Below are 15,481 nucleotides of genomic sequence, written 5' to 3' on the forward strand. Positions count from 1 at the left end.
AGTGAATAAAATACCTGGGAATACAATTTACAAGGAATGTAAAGGACCTCTTCAAAGAGAACTACAAACCACTGCTCAGGGAAATAAGAGAGGACACAAACAAGTGGAAAAACGATCCATGCTAATGGATAGGAAGAATCAATATTGTAAAAATTGCCATAATTCCCAAAGTAATTTATAGATTCAATGCTATCCCCATAAATCTACCAATGACTTTCTTCACAGAACTGGAAAAAACTACTTTAAACTTCATATGGAACCAACAAAGAGCCCGCATAACCAAGACAATCCTGGGCAAGAAGAACAAAGCTGGAGGCATCATGCTACTTGACTACAAACTACAGGCTACAGTAACCAAAACAGCATGGTGCTGGTACCAAAAACAGATATATAGACCAATGGAACAGAACAGAACAGAGGCCTCAGAAATAACACCACACATCTACAACCATCTGATCTTTGACAAACCTGACAAAAACAAGAAATGGGGAAAGGATTCCCTATTTAATAAATGGTGTTAGGAAAACTGGCTAACCATATGCAGAAAACTGAAACTGGACCCCTTCCTTACACCTTATACAAAAATCAACTCAAGATTGATCAAAGGCTTAACCATAAGATCTAGTACCCCAAAAATTCTAGAAGAAAACATGGGCAATACCAATCAGGACATAGACATGGGCAAAGACTTCATGTTTAAAACACCAAAAGCAATGACAACAAAAGCCAAAATTGACAAATGGAATCTAATTAAACTAAAGAGCTTCTGCACAGCAAAAGAAACTATCATCAGAGTGAACAGGCAACCTATAGAATGAGAGAAAATTTTTGTAATATATCCTTCTGACAAAGGGCTAATGTCTAAAATCTACAAAAAACTTCAACAAATTTACAAGAAAAAAAAACCCCATCAAAAAGCGGGCAAAGGATATATGAACAGACACTTCTCAAAAGAAGACATTTATGCAGCCAACAGACATATGAAATAGTGTTCATCATCACTGATCATTAGAGAAATGCAAATCAAAACCACAATGAGATACCATCTCACACCAGTTAGAATGGCAATCATTAAAAAGTCAATAAACAACAGATGCTGGAGAGGATGTGGAGAAATAGGAATGTTTTTACACTGTTGGTAGGAGTGTAAATTAGTTCAACCATTGTAGAAGATAGTGTGCTGATTCCTCAAGGATCTAGAACTAGAAATACCATTTGACCCAGCCATCCCATTACTGGGTATATACCCAAAGGATTATAAATTGTGCTACTATAAAGACACACGCACATGTATGTTTATTGCAGCACCATTCACAATAACAAAGACTTGGAACCAACCCAAATATCCATCAATAATAGACTAGATAAAGAAAATGTGGCACATATGCACCATGGAATACTATGCAGTCATAAAAAAGGATGAGTTCATGTCCTTTCCAGGGACACGGATGAAGCTGGATACCATCATTCTCAGCAAACTGTCACAAGAACAGAAAACCAAACACCAAATGTTCTCACTCATAGGTGGGAGTAGAACAATGAGAACACAAGGACATGTGGAGGTGAACATCACACACTGGGGCCTGTCTGTGGAGTGGGGGCCTATGGGAGGGGTAACATTAGGAGAAATACCTAATGTAGGTGATGGGTTGATAGGTGCAGCAAACCACCATGGCATGTGTATACCTATGTAATAAAACCACACGTTCGCACACATACCGTAGAACTTAAAGTACAATAATAATAATAATAAAAAAGAACAAATTGCAATTTATAGAAAAAGAAGTTAAATATTTAGGATACCTGATTAGTGAAGGAAAGTGGAAAATAAACCCAGAAAGAATATCAGGAATAGTGGTTCTGCCTTTGTCTAAAACAAAGAGAGAGCTCCAAAATATGTTAGGTTTAACTGGCTACTGTAGGTGCAGGTCCTCATGACATCCCCAATCCTAGCCCTCCTATTTTTAGAGAAACCAGTCCATCTGTTTGTAATGGTAGACCAGGGTGTGGTCCTTGGGGTGCTCACTCAAACCTGGGGAGGGAAGAGGCAATCTGTTGTTTTTGTCCCCAGGCTTCTTGATTCTGACTCTCAAGGGTGGCCCTAATGTGTGCAAGCAGTACCTGTCACAGCCCCACTGGCAGAGGAAAGTCGAAAGCTAATCTTTGGTGGGGCCCTAATAGTGAGCACCCCACATCAGGTCAGGAATATATTAAATCAAAAATCTAGGAGATGGTTAATGGATTCTCATATTCTAAAATATGAAGTCATATTACTAGAAAAAGATGATTTGGTTGTAACAACAGATACTTGACTGAATCCAGCCAGTTTCCTATGGGAAGGAGAGGAGAACAAAGAGGCATGAGACCATAACTGCTTAGACATCATAGAATGCCAAACCAAAGTTAGACCAGACCTTAGAGAAGCTCCACGACATGATGGGATTAGGTTGTTTGTGGATAGGTCATCCCAAGTGACAGATGGCAAGATATATAATAGTTATGCTGTCATTGATGGAAATGAATACTCCCTATGTGAGGAAGGTAGATTACCTAATGGCTGGTTGGCCCAAACCTGTGAATTATATGCTCTTAACTAGGCCCTAAAGCTCCTTGAAGGCCAAGAAGGCACTGTATATACTGACTCTAAATATGCCTTTGGGATGGTACACACTTTTGGAGAAAATCTATACAGAGCAGGGCTTAAGAAATAGCAAGGGAAAGGAACAGATACATGGGAAACTAGTCAGCAGGTCTTAAAGAGACTTCTGCTTTCAGCAGAGATAGCCATAGTTCATTTAAGTGGCCATGAGAAAGGGAACGCTATGGAAGCTGTAGGGAACAAGCTTGCTGATTAAGCTGCCAAACAAGCCTCTCTGCAGGAAGAAATTAGGCTATTTAACCTAATTCCAGACATCCTGAAGTTAATACTAAGGTCCCAATTCACTAGAGAAGAGAAAGAGAAACTAGGCAAGATAGGGGCCACTCAGACTGAAAATGGAAGGTGGGTACTTCCTGATGGGAAAGAAATGATAAGTAAACCCCAGATGAGAGAACTAATGTCTATGTTACACAAACGGAGTCACTGGGGACCCCAGGCTCTGTGTGATGTAATGCTTAAGAATTATGGATGTATAGAGATTTACACCCTCACTAAACAACTATGTAGAAGCTGTGTAACTTGTCAAAGAATAAACAAAAAGGTGATTAGAAAACAGGCCTTTGGAGGAAGACCTCCTGGACTAAGACCATTTCAGAGCATTCAAGTAGATTTCACAGAAATGTCCAAGGTAGGAAGACTAAAGTATTTGTTGGTGATCATAGATCACCTTTCCAGCTGGGTGGAAGCCTTTCCCTTTCTGACAGCCACTGCTTGGAATGTGGTAAAAATAATATTAGAACAGAGTTTACCTAGATTTGGCCTGGTGGAAAATACTGATTTGGACAATAGAAACCACTTTACCTAAAGGATGCTAAGGGGAATTATGGAAGGTTTACACATTAGATGGGATTATCACACCCCTTGGCATCTCCCTTCCTCTGGAAAGGTAGAGGGAATGAATCAAACTCTCAAAAAGCATATTACCAAACTAATCTTAGAAACGAAAATGCCTTGGAGCAAATATCTCCCAATAGCACTCCTTAGGATTAGGACAGCCCCAAGAAAATACTTGGGATTGTCTCCCTATGAGTTATTATATGGGTTCCCTTGTTTGGACAGAGCTACAGATCTTCCTACTAGGGAAACCAGGGACCAATTCTTAAGGAATTATATACTGGCCATACTCTCCATCCTGTCATCCCTTAGGTTAAAAGGACTTCTGACTGAAACTCCACCTCTTGAGTTCATGACTCACCACTCCCAGGCTGGTGACACAGTGCTAATTAAGACTTGAAAAAAAGACAAGATCCACCCAAGTTGGGAGAGTCCCTATCAAGTGCTCCTGACCATGAAAACAGATATGCAAACAGCTGAACAAAAGTGGACTCACTTTACTCAAGTCAAGGAACTGGTAAAAACAAACAAACTAACAAAAAACAGAAGGGAGATTAAAAAAAAAAAAAAATGGGAGGCAGGGCAGGGTGACTCATACATGTAATCTCAGCACTTTGGTAGGCCGAGGTGGGTGGATCACTTGAGGTCAGGAGTTTGAGACCAGCCTGGCCAACATGGTGAAACCCTGTCTCTATTGAAAATATAAAAATTAGCCGGCATGGTGGTGTATGCCTATAATTTCAGCTATTCAGGAGGCTGAGGTAGAAGAATCACTTGAACCTGGGAGGTGAAGTTTGCAGGGAGCCAAGATCACACCACTGCACTCCAGCCTGAACAACAGAGCAAGGCCCCACTTAAAAAAAAAAAAAAAAGAAGAAGAAGAAGAAAAGAAAACCAATGCAAGGTGCATGGGTCACCCAAGGAAACCTTAAAGTTAACTCTGAGAAAAACCTAAAAAGAAAACATGAGCTGGCCTTATCTCTGGAAGTCAATATGGCTGGGATGGGTTACTATACAAAGAGCAGAAGGTCAAAATGGAAATTGGCAGGGGACCCCTCCATACCCAATCAGGTTAGTGGTTAATGTGACCAAGACAGTAGCACCCCACACTATAAGATTTGATGCCTGCCAGGTTTTATCTCATGGGAATTTAGAAAACCAGAGACAGCTCTTGCAGGTGGATAAATATATTTGTTCTGAACAAGATATAGCTTATGACAGGGCATCACCCTGCCCCAGCTGGAATGATGTATGATGGACTACCAAATTTCATGGTTGGACAATAAACATGAGGTGGGTAACACTGAGCTGGAGACCCTTGAAGAATAAACTACATCTGTCCAAGGGCTCCCCACCAAATAACTGCTGGAATATAGAATGAAATCCTACACTTATCACCATTGACAATCCAGCCATTCTAGACCAAGAACCAAACGTACTGTCTCGAGTATATGGTTAGGGGCAGACATCACAAGAAAAGACGCCATACGGTGATTTGTTCTCAAACTGATCGAGAACTTGACCAACCCCATTTGCCTGGGACTACTCCAACCCCAGACCCTAACAAACACTTTAATCCACCAAATAATTACCCTAAAAGAGTAGAAATAATTGAAGTAAAGGATTCCTTAGAAACCTAAGAATTTGAGACTTGTAAGAAAATCTAAGCAAATCTTAGAAATTGAGACAGAGAACAGAGATGTGAATGCCTGGGTCAAATGGCTCAAATTTTTGGTATAGACACTCAACAAGAGCATCTACTACACGTGTGCTGTGGGAAGACCTCAGGCACAGGTGTTTCTGTTTCCCCTAGCCTGGGATATTGATCCTGAAGAAATGTGTTGCATGTTGGCTCCTGTGGGGAAAAGAAAGAGAGATCAGCCTGTTACTGTGTCTATATAGAAAGAAGTAGACATAAGAGACTCCATTTTGTTCTGTATTTGAGATGCTGTTAATCTGTGACCCTACCCCCAACCTTGTCCTTGCAAGAGACATGTGCTGTGGTGACTCAAGGTTTAATGGATTTTGGGCTGTGCAGGACGTGTCTTTGTTAAACAAGTGCCTGAAGGCAGCTTGCTGGTTAAAAATCCTGCCCGTCCCTGGGCAATGGAACACCTCGGTGTAAAACCCGATTGTATGCTCTGTTTACTGAGATAGGAGAAAACCACCTTATGACATAAGGTGAGACTTGCTGGTGGGACTTGCTGGCGGGACTTGCTGGCCGTAATGCTGCTAAGAGGTTTATGGAGATGTTTGCATATGCGTATCAAGGCACAGCATTTTCCTTTGAACTTATTCATGTCACAGAGATCTTTATCCATATGTCTTACTGCTAATTTTCTCCCTAAAATGATCCTATTGTCCTGCCACTCCCTTATCTTTAAGATGGTAAAGATAATTATCAATAAATACTGAGGGAACTCAGAGACCGGTGTGGCTGGTGTGGCGTGGGTCCTCTGTATGCTGAGCGCCGGTCCCCTGGGCCCACTTTTTCTTTATACTTTGTCTCTGCGTCTCATTTCTTTTCTCAAGTCTCTCGTTCCACCTAACGAGAAACGCCCACAGGTGTGGAGGGGTAGGCCACCCCTTCAGGCTCCATACCAGGACAAGAATGCATGGGGAAATGAGGTTCATAGGAGTCTGTCATTGATCTTTCCGACATTGTGGAGATCAGATTCCAGAGCAATCCTCTCCTTCTCTATAGGGAATATCAACCACTCCTCTTGCCTCTTTAGGCAGGGGCAGAGTTCATTAAGCCTGTAGGAGAACTCTTGACTTGTACCCACATCCTAAACATCACTGGTAAGTCAGGCAATGGCAATTACTCAGCTCTTACATACCCTGGGCTGATGTCTGATGGTATTATGGGAACAGGAACCTTGGTAACCTGTTACCATCTAATTGGACCAGGACTGGGGCTTTAGTTCAGTTGGCCATTCCCTTCACCCTGGCATTCCATAAAATACCTGAAAATACACAAGGCCATTGAAACTAGAGAGACTTGACAATTCTTTTTTTCTCATAAAAATATTATATTTTTCAGAAGAAATATTACATATAATACATTGAAAATCACTCATTGCTTTTTCTTCTTTTTTCCATGAATGTGTAGGTGTCTGAGTCTCTTGTATTTCTTCTTTTATACAAGATATGAGCTGTTTGAAAACTATTTCATTATCTTTATCATCATCATTCATTTCAGCCACTTCAAATTTTTGTCTCTCCAAAAATGTTGGTGTAAAAACTGGTATGGGGCCCTGGCTATCCACAGTCTTCTCAGAAGTGTCAAGAATGCCTAAAACCTTTCTCTTCTTTCATGAAACCTGACCTTTTGTAGATGTCTGATGATTAGTTTTTAAAATACTTTATGTTTTCTGTAAAACCAAAGAAGGAAAATCATAATCAATTCCTTTTTAGTTCATTTCTTCCTGAGTAATCTTTCTTTCTTTTTAAATCATTCCTCCGGCCGGGCGCGGTGGCTCACGCCTGTAATCCCAGCACTTTGGGAGGCCGAGGCGGGCGGATCACAAGGTCAGGAGATCGAGACCACGGTGAAACCCCGTCTCTACTAAAAATACAAAAAATTAGCCGGGCGCGGTTGTGGGCGCCTGTAGTCCCAGCTACTCGGGAGGCTGAGGCAGGAGAATGGCGTGAACCCGGGAGGCGGAGCTTGCAGTGAACTGAGATTGCGCCACTGCACTCCAGCCTGGGCTGGGCGACAGAGCGAGACTCCGTCTCAAAAAAAAAAAATAAAAAAAAAAATAAAAAATAAAAAATAAATCATTCCTCCATCCGTAGCTTTTGTGTTAGTGTCCAATTCTGATTATACCATTTCACTGATGGATATGATGGCTGCTTAAATGGAACATTCCAGTCTTTAAAGATTTCTTTTTTTTTTTTTTTTTTTTTTTGAGGCGGAGTCTCGCTCTGTCGCCCAGGCTGGAGTGCAGTGGCGCGATCTCGGCTCACTGCAAGCTCCGCCTCCCGGGTTCCCGCCATTCTCCTGCCTCAGCCCCCCGAGTAGCTGGGACTACAGGCGCCGCCACCACGCCTGGCTAATTTTTTTGTATTTTTAGTGGAGACGGGGTTTCATTGTGTTAGCCAGGATGGTCTCGATCTCCTGACCTCGTGATCCGCCCGTCTCGGCCTCCCAAAGTGCTGGGATTACAGGCTTGAACCACCGCGCCCAGCCTAAAGATTTCTTTATGTACTTTTTCAGGTGGCATATAATGACACTCCACGAGTCTTTCACCAAACAGGTAGTTGTTCATTGTTTCAGCAACCATCTTGGCAACATCCTCAAACTCAAACTTCACAGATGCAGAGCCTTTGCTATTTCCAGTCCTTTTACTTCTGAACAGTCTGAACCATGTAACAGTGCCAAACTGGGAGAAATACGAAAAGATCTGGGTTTCATTAAGTGGGTGGCACACAAAGACGACTGCAGGAGTAAGTTGTTCTTGTTCTTTTTGCTGGGTTGTGCGCTTGCGAACCTGTACCACCTCCTTTTGAAACTCGACATCTTCCTGTGGGTTAAGTGACAGGATTGGCCCAGCTGGGACAGAAAATGCTGCCATGCCAAAAGTGGCCATCACTAAATCCATGAGGCACTCCTGGAAATGTCAGGTTCTCAGCTCCCTGACAAATTTTTCTTATCATAATATATATGTTGACTTAATAGGAGTCCCTAGAGGAGGTGCTTAATGAATTTAAGGCCTGAAATCAAACAGCTGCTGGGTTTCAGTCAACACTCTTCTCATGATCAACTATTAATAAAAATGTAGATTGGATTAATTCTATTTATTATTATCAACAGAAATTCATCAATTATACTTGGGACATCCTCAAAGGGGTGGCTAGCCAGTTACATGCCACCGGCTGAATGGCCTGGGAAAAGAGGCTTGAACTAGACATGATACTAGCAGATAAAGGGGGCATTATGTGTTATGCTGGGTGGGAAATGTATTTTCATTCCCAAGAATACTGCCCCAGATTGAACTATCGCAAAAGCATTACAAGGACTGAAAACTCTTGCCAACTGGAAGAAAATGCTGGAATTGATGATCGATTTACTGGTTGGCTAGAAGGTTGGTTTGGGAAATGGAAAGGTGTGGTAGCTTCAGTTCTTACATCTCTAATAATTGTAGCAGGGGCATTAACAGCAGTGGGATGCTACATTATCCCTTGTTTAAGGGGACTAGCACAAAGGTTAATTGGAACAGCTATTAACAAACAAATGCCCATGACCTATCAGCAAAATAACTTACTGTTGTTAGACACTTAACCAGACTATGAAAAAGAAAGTAAAGTAGTCCTAAAATGATTTGAGGACCAAAGGACCTAAAGATTAAAGTAAAAATAAGACCAAAAGATAAGAAAGAAGAAAGAAGGAAGGAAGAAGGAGAGAAAGAGAGACAGAGAAAGAGAAGAAAAGGGAACTTGTAAGAAAACATTTTAATGGTCCATTTTCAAGGCATGATAGATCTAAGTACTCGCAGTCAGCCTGTGGATGTGACAAACTGCATTGCTTATGCATGAAGGAAGTCATAATAAGCAAACAGAAGGTAGAGGAAGGTTAGCCCATAAAAGGGAATAAAGTTTTGTTATTCGGAAATCAAAACTTAAGCAAGGAAGGGGACCAGGGTATGACCCTATAAGGAGATAGTGAAACTTAGGTGACATCTGGGAAGATTGTAACCCAATAGTACTCGACTAATGAGGAACTGGGGGAAGGACTTGTGTGCTAGGAAATAAATTGCCTGCTGTAACTGCCCTGGGTGTGCCTGCCTACCAGATACCTGATCTTGCAAGACTGCTATTAAAAGTTTCACTCCCACCTGGTGCAGTGGCTCATGCCTGTAATCCCAGCACTTTGGGAGGCCAAGGTGGGCAGATCACTTGAGGTCAGGAGTTCAAGACCAGCCTGGCCAATATGGTGAAACCTCATGTCTACTAAAAATACCCAAAAATTAGCCAGATATTGTGGCATGTGCCTGTAATCCCAACTACTCAGGAGGTTGAGGCAGGAGAATTGCTTAAACCCAGGAGGTGGAGGCTGCAGTGAGCCAAGGTCATACCACTGCACTCCAGCCTTGGCAACAGAGCAAGACTCCATCTTAAAAAATAAAAAGTCTCACTTCCACTGTTCATGTCTCTTCTTTGGGTTTGGATGGGTGAATGTGTTTCTCACAAGAGCAAATAGACAATGTTCAGAATGGGAGAAGATATCTGCAAACTCTGTCTGACAAAGACATGACATCCAGAAAACAGGGAACTTAAATCAACAAGCCAAAAACAATCCCATTAAAAAACAGGCAAAGGTCTTCTCCCTTCTCTCACTTGTCCTCCTCTCCCCGTTGCCACCACAGTGGTGGCTGCCAGGTATGGTGTCCATGGGCTGGTTGGTTTGTCTCTCACCATTTGTGTCTGTGCCATTGAATTGACTGCCCTGGCTGAGCTGGATCAAACCGCCCTGGCTGAGTTTGGTGACCTGCCTGCACCCCTGGCAGTCCGACAGTGGGGAACGGAGTGGCCAGCGCCAGTGAAGAAGATCTGGCCACAGCCTTCTTGGCACAGCAGGAGAGTGAAATTGCAGGCATCAAGAATGACAAGGCTGGGCCAGGCATGGTGGCTCACACCTGAAATTCCAGCACTTCAGGAGGCCGAGGCAGGTGGATCACCTGAGGCCAGGAGTTTGAGAACAGCCTGGCCAACATGGTGAAACCCCGTCTCTACTAAAAATACAAAAGAAAAATTAGCTGGGTGAGGTGGTGGGTGCCTATAATCCCTGCTACTCAGGAGGCTGAGGCAGAAGAATTGCTTGAACCTGGGAGGTGGAGGCTGCCGTGAGCCAAGACCATGCAACGGCACTCCAGCCTGGGCAACAAGAGTAAAATTCTGTCTCAAAAAAAGAAAAAGAAAAAGAATGACGAGGCCAGCCAGATACAGTGGCTCATGCCTGTAATCCCAGCACTTTGTGAGGCCAAGGTGGGCAGATCACCTGAGGTCAGGAGTTCAAGACTAGCCTGGCCAAAATGGTGAAACCCCGTCTCTGCTAAAAATACACAAAAAAATTAGCTGGATGTAGTGGAGCACTCCTGTATTCCCAGCTACTTAGGAGGCTGAGAAAGGAGAATCACTTGAACATAGGTGGCAGAGATTGCAGTAAGCTGAGACCGTGCCATTGCACTCCAGCCTGGGTAACAAGAGCAAAACTTTGTCTCAAAAAAAAAAAAAAAAAGAATGACGAGGACTTCACCATCCTGGACGGTGGTGCCCCCAGGCCCCAGCCACATGGCAAGCTGCCTGGGGGTCCAGATGCTCGATGGAGTAATGAATGGCAAATACTACCAGGAAGGTAATGATCCAACAGACAGTTGTGCAGTATTTCACAAGTGGATAGATTGCAGTCAGAGCCTGAAAGTATCCATAAACGGAGAGAAAAGCAAACGGAACACTTGGAAGCCCTTGATGCCAATTCTCAGGAGCACGAAGCAGAGTGGAAAGAAAAGGCAATAAAGAAGTTAGAGGTGTGATATGCAAGATAGGAGGAGCAGCTACAGAAAATGAAAACAAACAGGGCAGCAGAAGAAGCCTTTGTAAATGACATTAACCAGTTGTTCCCAGGCACTGAGTAGGAATGTGTGGCCTGTCTGTGTAACTTTAACCTCAAGTCCAGAAAGCAGGCCAAAGACATCTCACACAGGCACTCAGTCCTCATCTCCCTCAAGCAGGCCCTGCTGGTGCACTGAGGAGCCACCCTGTGGATACACTACATCTGCAAGATCTTAATCCAAATCAGCGAAGCTCTTCATAGTCATTGGATTAATTATGTTGAGTTCTTTTGGACCAAATCTTTTTGTCTTTAGAGCTGATCATTGTTCATGATTGCATGTTTTCTTCTACTGTGTTCTACCCGGCATTCCGAGAGTAGGGGGAGTAGGAAGAAGAAGGGAGGGAAGTATCTCAACAGTAGCCTAACCTGTGCTTTTGTGCATTATTTTGAGAATAAATTTCTGTTTCAAACTATTTAAAAAAAAACAAAACAGGCAAAGGATGTGACACTTCCCAAAAGAAATCATACAAGTGACCAACAAACCTATTAAAAATACTCAGCATCGGCCAGGCGCGGTGGCTCAAGCCTGTAATCCCAGCACTTTGGGAGGCCGAGACGGGTGGATCACGAGGTCAGGAGATCAAGACCATCCTGGCGAACACCGTGAAACCCCGTCTCTACTAAACAATACAAAAAACTAGCCGGGCGAGGTGGCGGGCGCCTGTAGTCCCAGCTACTCGGGAGACTGCGGCAGGAGAATGGCGTAAACCTGGGAGGTGGAGCTTGCAGCGAGCTGAGATCCGGCCACTGCACTCCAGCCCGGGCTACAGAGCGAGACTCCGCCTCAAAAAAAAAAAAAAAAAAAATACTCAGCATCATTAATTTTCAGATAAATGCAAATCAAAACCACAATAGATACTATCACATGAGTCAGAATGGTCATTATTAAAAGGTCAATAACCAACAGATGCTGGTGGCATTGTGGAGAAAGGGAATGCTTATGCACTGCTGGTGGGAATGTAAATTCATCCACTCTGGAAAGCAGTCTGGAGATTTCTCAAAAAACTTAAAACAGAGCTACCATGTGACTCAGCAATCCTGTTACTGTATATATACTCACACCATCCTGGCTAACACGGTGAAGCCCCGTCTCCACTAAACATACAAAAAAATTAGCTGGGCATGGTGACAGGTGCCTGTAGTCCCAGCTACGCAGGAGGCTGAGGCAGGAGAATGGCGTGAACCTGGGAGGCGGAGCTTGCAGTGAGCTGAGATTGCGCCACTGCACTCCAGCCTGGATGACAGAGTGAGACTCCACCTCAAAAAAAAAAAAAAAATATATATATATATATATATATATATATAAAATTTTACCTAAAAGACACATGCGCTGGTATATTCATCCCTGTGCTATTCACAGTAGTAAAGACAAAGAATCAACTCAGGTGCTCATCAATGGTAGTCAACGACAGATTAAATAAAGAAAGTGTAGTACATTGCTTTGCTGGCGCATGTGCTTGTGGGCAGAACTTGCCTCCACTTCCCTGTCAGTTCCTATGTGGGCATGCACCCTGACATGCCACAGCTGCCAGCATGAGTACACTGCACACCTTCAACACCCTGCTGTGCCGCTGTTACCATTGGAAAACAGCATTCACAGGCACAGAAACCACCAGACTTGCACCCACCAGCACCATTCCCCCATGCCAACACTGCCACTGGCAGAAAACTACCGAGGGAGACCAGCAGACCTGTCCCCAACTCAGTGGCAGATGCTGCCCATGTTAATGTGCATACAGAGGATGTACACAAGCCCATGCCAACCAGTGCTCTGCCAACACTACTGCCAGTGCAAATGTGTGCGTGGGCACCAGTGGGGTCCCCTACCCCCCATGCCATACAGCCACCACCAAAGCTGTGACTGCCTGTACAGTGACTGGCATATCTGCACCCACCAGCACCCTACTACAGCTGATGAGCATGCAGCCTACTGCACTGCTGCTGTTGCTGGCATATGCAAGTGAGGATGAATCCCACTGCCACCATGCTACAAAGTGCTGTAGCTGGTACCATCCATCACAGTGTTGTGACCAGTGGTCCAGGAACAAATTGGTCCCTCCAATATAGCAGGCTTCTAACATTCGGGAGCTACAAAAGAAAGCAAGGGGTTGATACCAGCTGCTCAGAGTTAGAGCACCACAGTCCAGTCCAGAAGTCCTGAGCTGAGCCTTGGACCCCTAAAATCTTCCAGAAACAAAGCCAGTTGCCTGAACCCACCTTATATCACAATCAAATCCCCAAGGACATAAAAAGAATAAAAGAAAAAAAAACCTACCCAAAAGTTAGCAACTTCAAAGTTTGAAGGAACATCAGGCAACAAAGATGAGAAAGAACCAGTGCAAGAACTATGGCAACTCAAAAAACCAGAGTGTCTTCTTACTTCCGAATGACCACACTAGTTTCACAGCAATGGTTCCTAACCAGACTAAGATGGCTGAAGTGACAGACATAGAATTCAAAATATGGATAAAAATGAAGATTATTAATATACATGAGAAAGTAAAAATCCAATCCAAGAAATCTAAGGATTACAGAGCAATATAGGAGAAAATAGATGAAATGGCCATTGAAAAAAAGAACTAAAATTATCTGAGAGAGCTGAAAAATACTCCACAAATATTTCATGATGTAATCATAAGTATCAACAGCAGAATTGACAAAGTTAAAAAAATAATTTCAGAGCTTGAAGACTGGCTCTCTGAAATAAGTCAGAGAAAAATAAAGAAAAACAATAAAGAAGAATGAACAAAAACCTCTGAGAAATACAGGCTTATGTAAAGAGACCCAGTGTATGACTCATTGGTGTGCCTGAGAGACAGAAAGAGAAACTAAGCAACTTGAAAAACATATTTCAGGATATTGTCCATGAAAATTTTTGCCAACTCACTAGAAAAGCCAACATTCAAATTCAGGAAGTGCAGGGACAGGGAAGCCATGCAAAATACTACACAAGAAAATCATTCCCAAGACACATAGTCATCAGATTTTCCAAGGACAAAATGAAAGAAAAACGTTAAAGGCAGCTAGAGAGAAGGGACATTTCACCTACAAAGAGAACCCCATCAGGCAAATAGCAGACATTTCAACAGAAATCCTACAAGCTAGAAGAGATTAGAGCCTATATTCAGCATTTTTAAAGAAAAAAAATTTAACCAAGAATTTCATATTCAGCCAAAGTTTTACAAACAAAGGAGCAATAGGATCCTTTTCAGACAAGCAAATGCTAACAGAAACTGTTACCACCAGACCTGCCTTACAACGGTTTCCCAAGAAAGTGCTAAATATGGAAAGGAAAGACTGTTGTTACCAGCCAGTACCCCCCAAAAAACTCCAAAATTTAAGCACGTATACCAGTGACACTATAAAGCAGGCACACAAACAAGCCTGCATCATTACCAGCTAACAACATGATGACAGGATCAAATCCACACATATGAGAGCTAACCTTGAATGTAAACAGGCTAAATGCCCCAATTTAAAGGTACAGAGTGGCAAGTTAGATAAAGAGGCAAAACCCAATTGTATGCTCTCTTCAAGAGACCCATGTCACATGCAATGACACCTATAGGCCCAGAGTAAAGGGATAGAGAAAAATCTATTAAGCAAATGGAAAATGGAAAATAGGAGTTGCTATTCTAATTTCACACAAAACAGACTTTAAACTAACAATGATCTGAAAAGACACAGAAGAGAATTAAATAATGGTAAAGGTCTCAATTCAACAAGAAGACCTATTAAATACATACACACCCAACACAGGACCACCCAGATTAATAAAGCAAGTTCTTAGAGACCTATGAAAAGATTTAGATAACCACACAATGATAGTGGTAGAATGTAACACCCCACTAACAGTATTAGACAGATCATTGAGGCAGAGGAATAACAAAGACATTTTGGACCTTAACTCAACACTTGACAAAATGGCCCTGATAGATGTCTACAGAATTCCCCACCCAAAAACAACAGAATATACGTTCTTCTTGTCTGTGCATGTGACACATTCTAAAATTGACCACACAATTGGACACAAAACACCCTCAGCAAATACCAAAAAAAACTAAAAATCATACCAACCACACTCTCAAACCACAGTGCAACAAAAATAGAATCAATGCTAACAAAATTACTCAAAACCATACAATTCAATGGAAATTAAACAACTAGCTCCAGAACAATTTCTGGGTAAACAATTAAATTAAGGCAAAAATCAAGAAATCTTTGAAACTAATCAGAGGGCCGAGCACAGTGGCTCATGCCTGTAATCCCAGCACTTTGGGAGGCAGAGGAGGGCAGATCATGAGGTCAAGAGATTGAGACCATCCTGGCCAACATGGTGAAACCCCATCTCTACTAAAAATACAAAAATTAAC

At 42.6% G+C, this 15,481-nt stretch overlaps 1 pseudogene; it reads left to right on the forward strand.

Moving 5' to 3' along the window:
* The first annotated feature begins 8,972 nt into the window (after positions 1-8,972).
* On the forward strand, positions 8,973-11,244 carry LOC100424553 (clathrin light chain A pseudogene; annotated as a pseudogene).
* Positions 11,245-15,481: the final 4,237 nt, after the last annotated feature.

This window comes from Macaca mulatta, chromosome 11 (genome assembly GCF_049350105.2).
Source record: "Macaca mulatta isolate MMU2019108-1 chromosome 11, T2T-MMU8v2.0, whole genome shotgun sequence".
NCBI lineage: Eukaryota > Metazoa > Chordata > Mammalia > Primates > Cercopithecidae > Macaca > Macaca mulatta.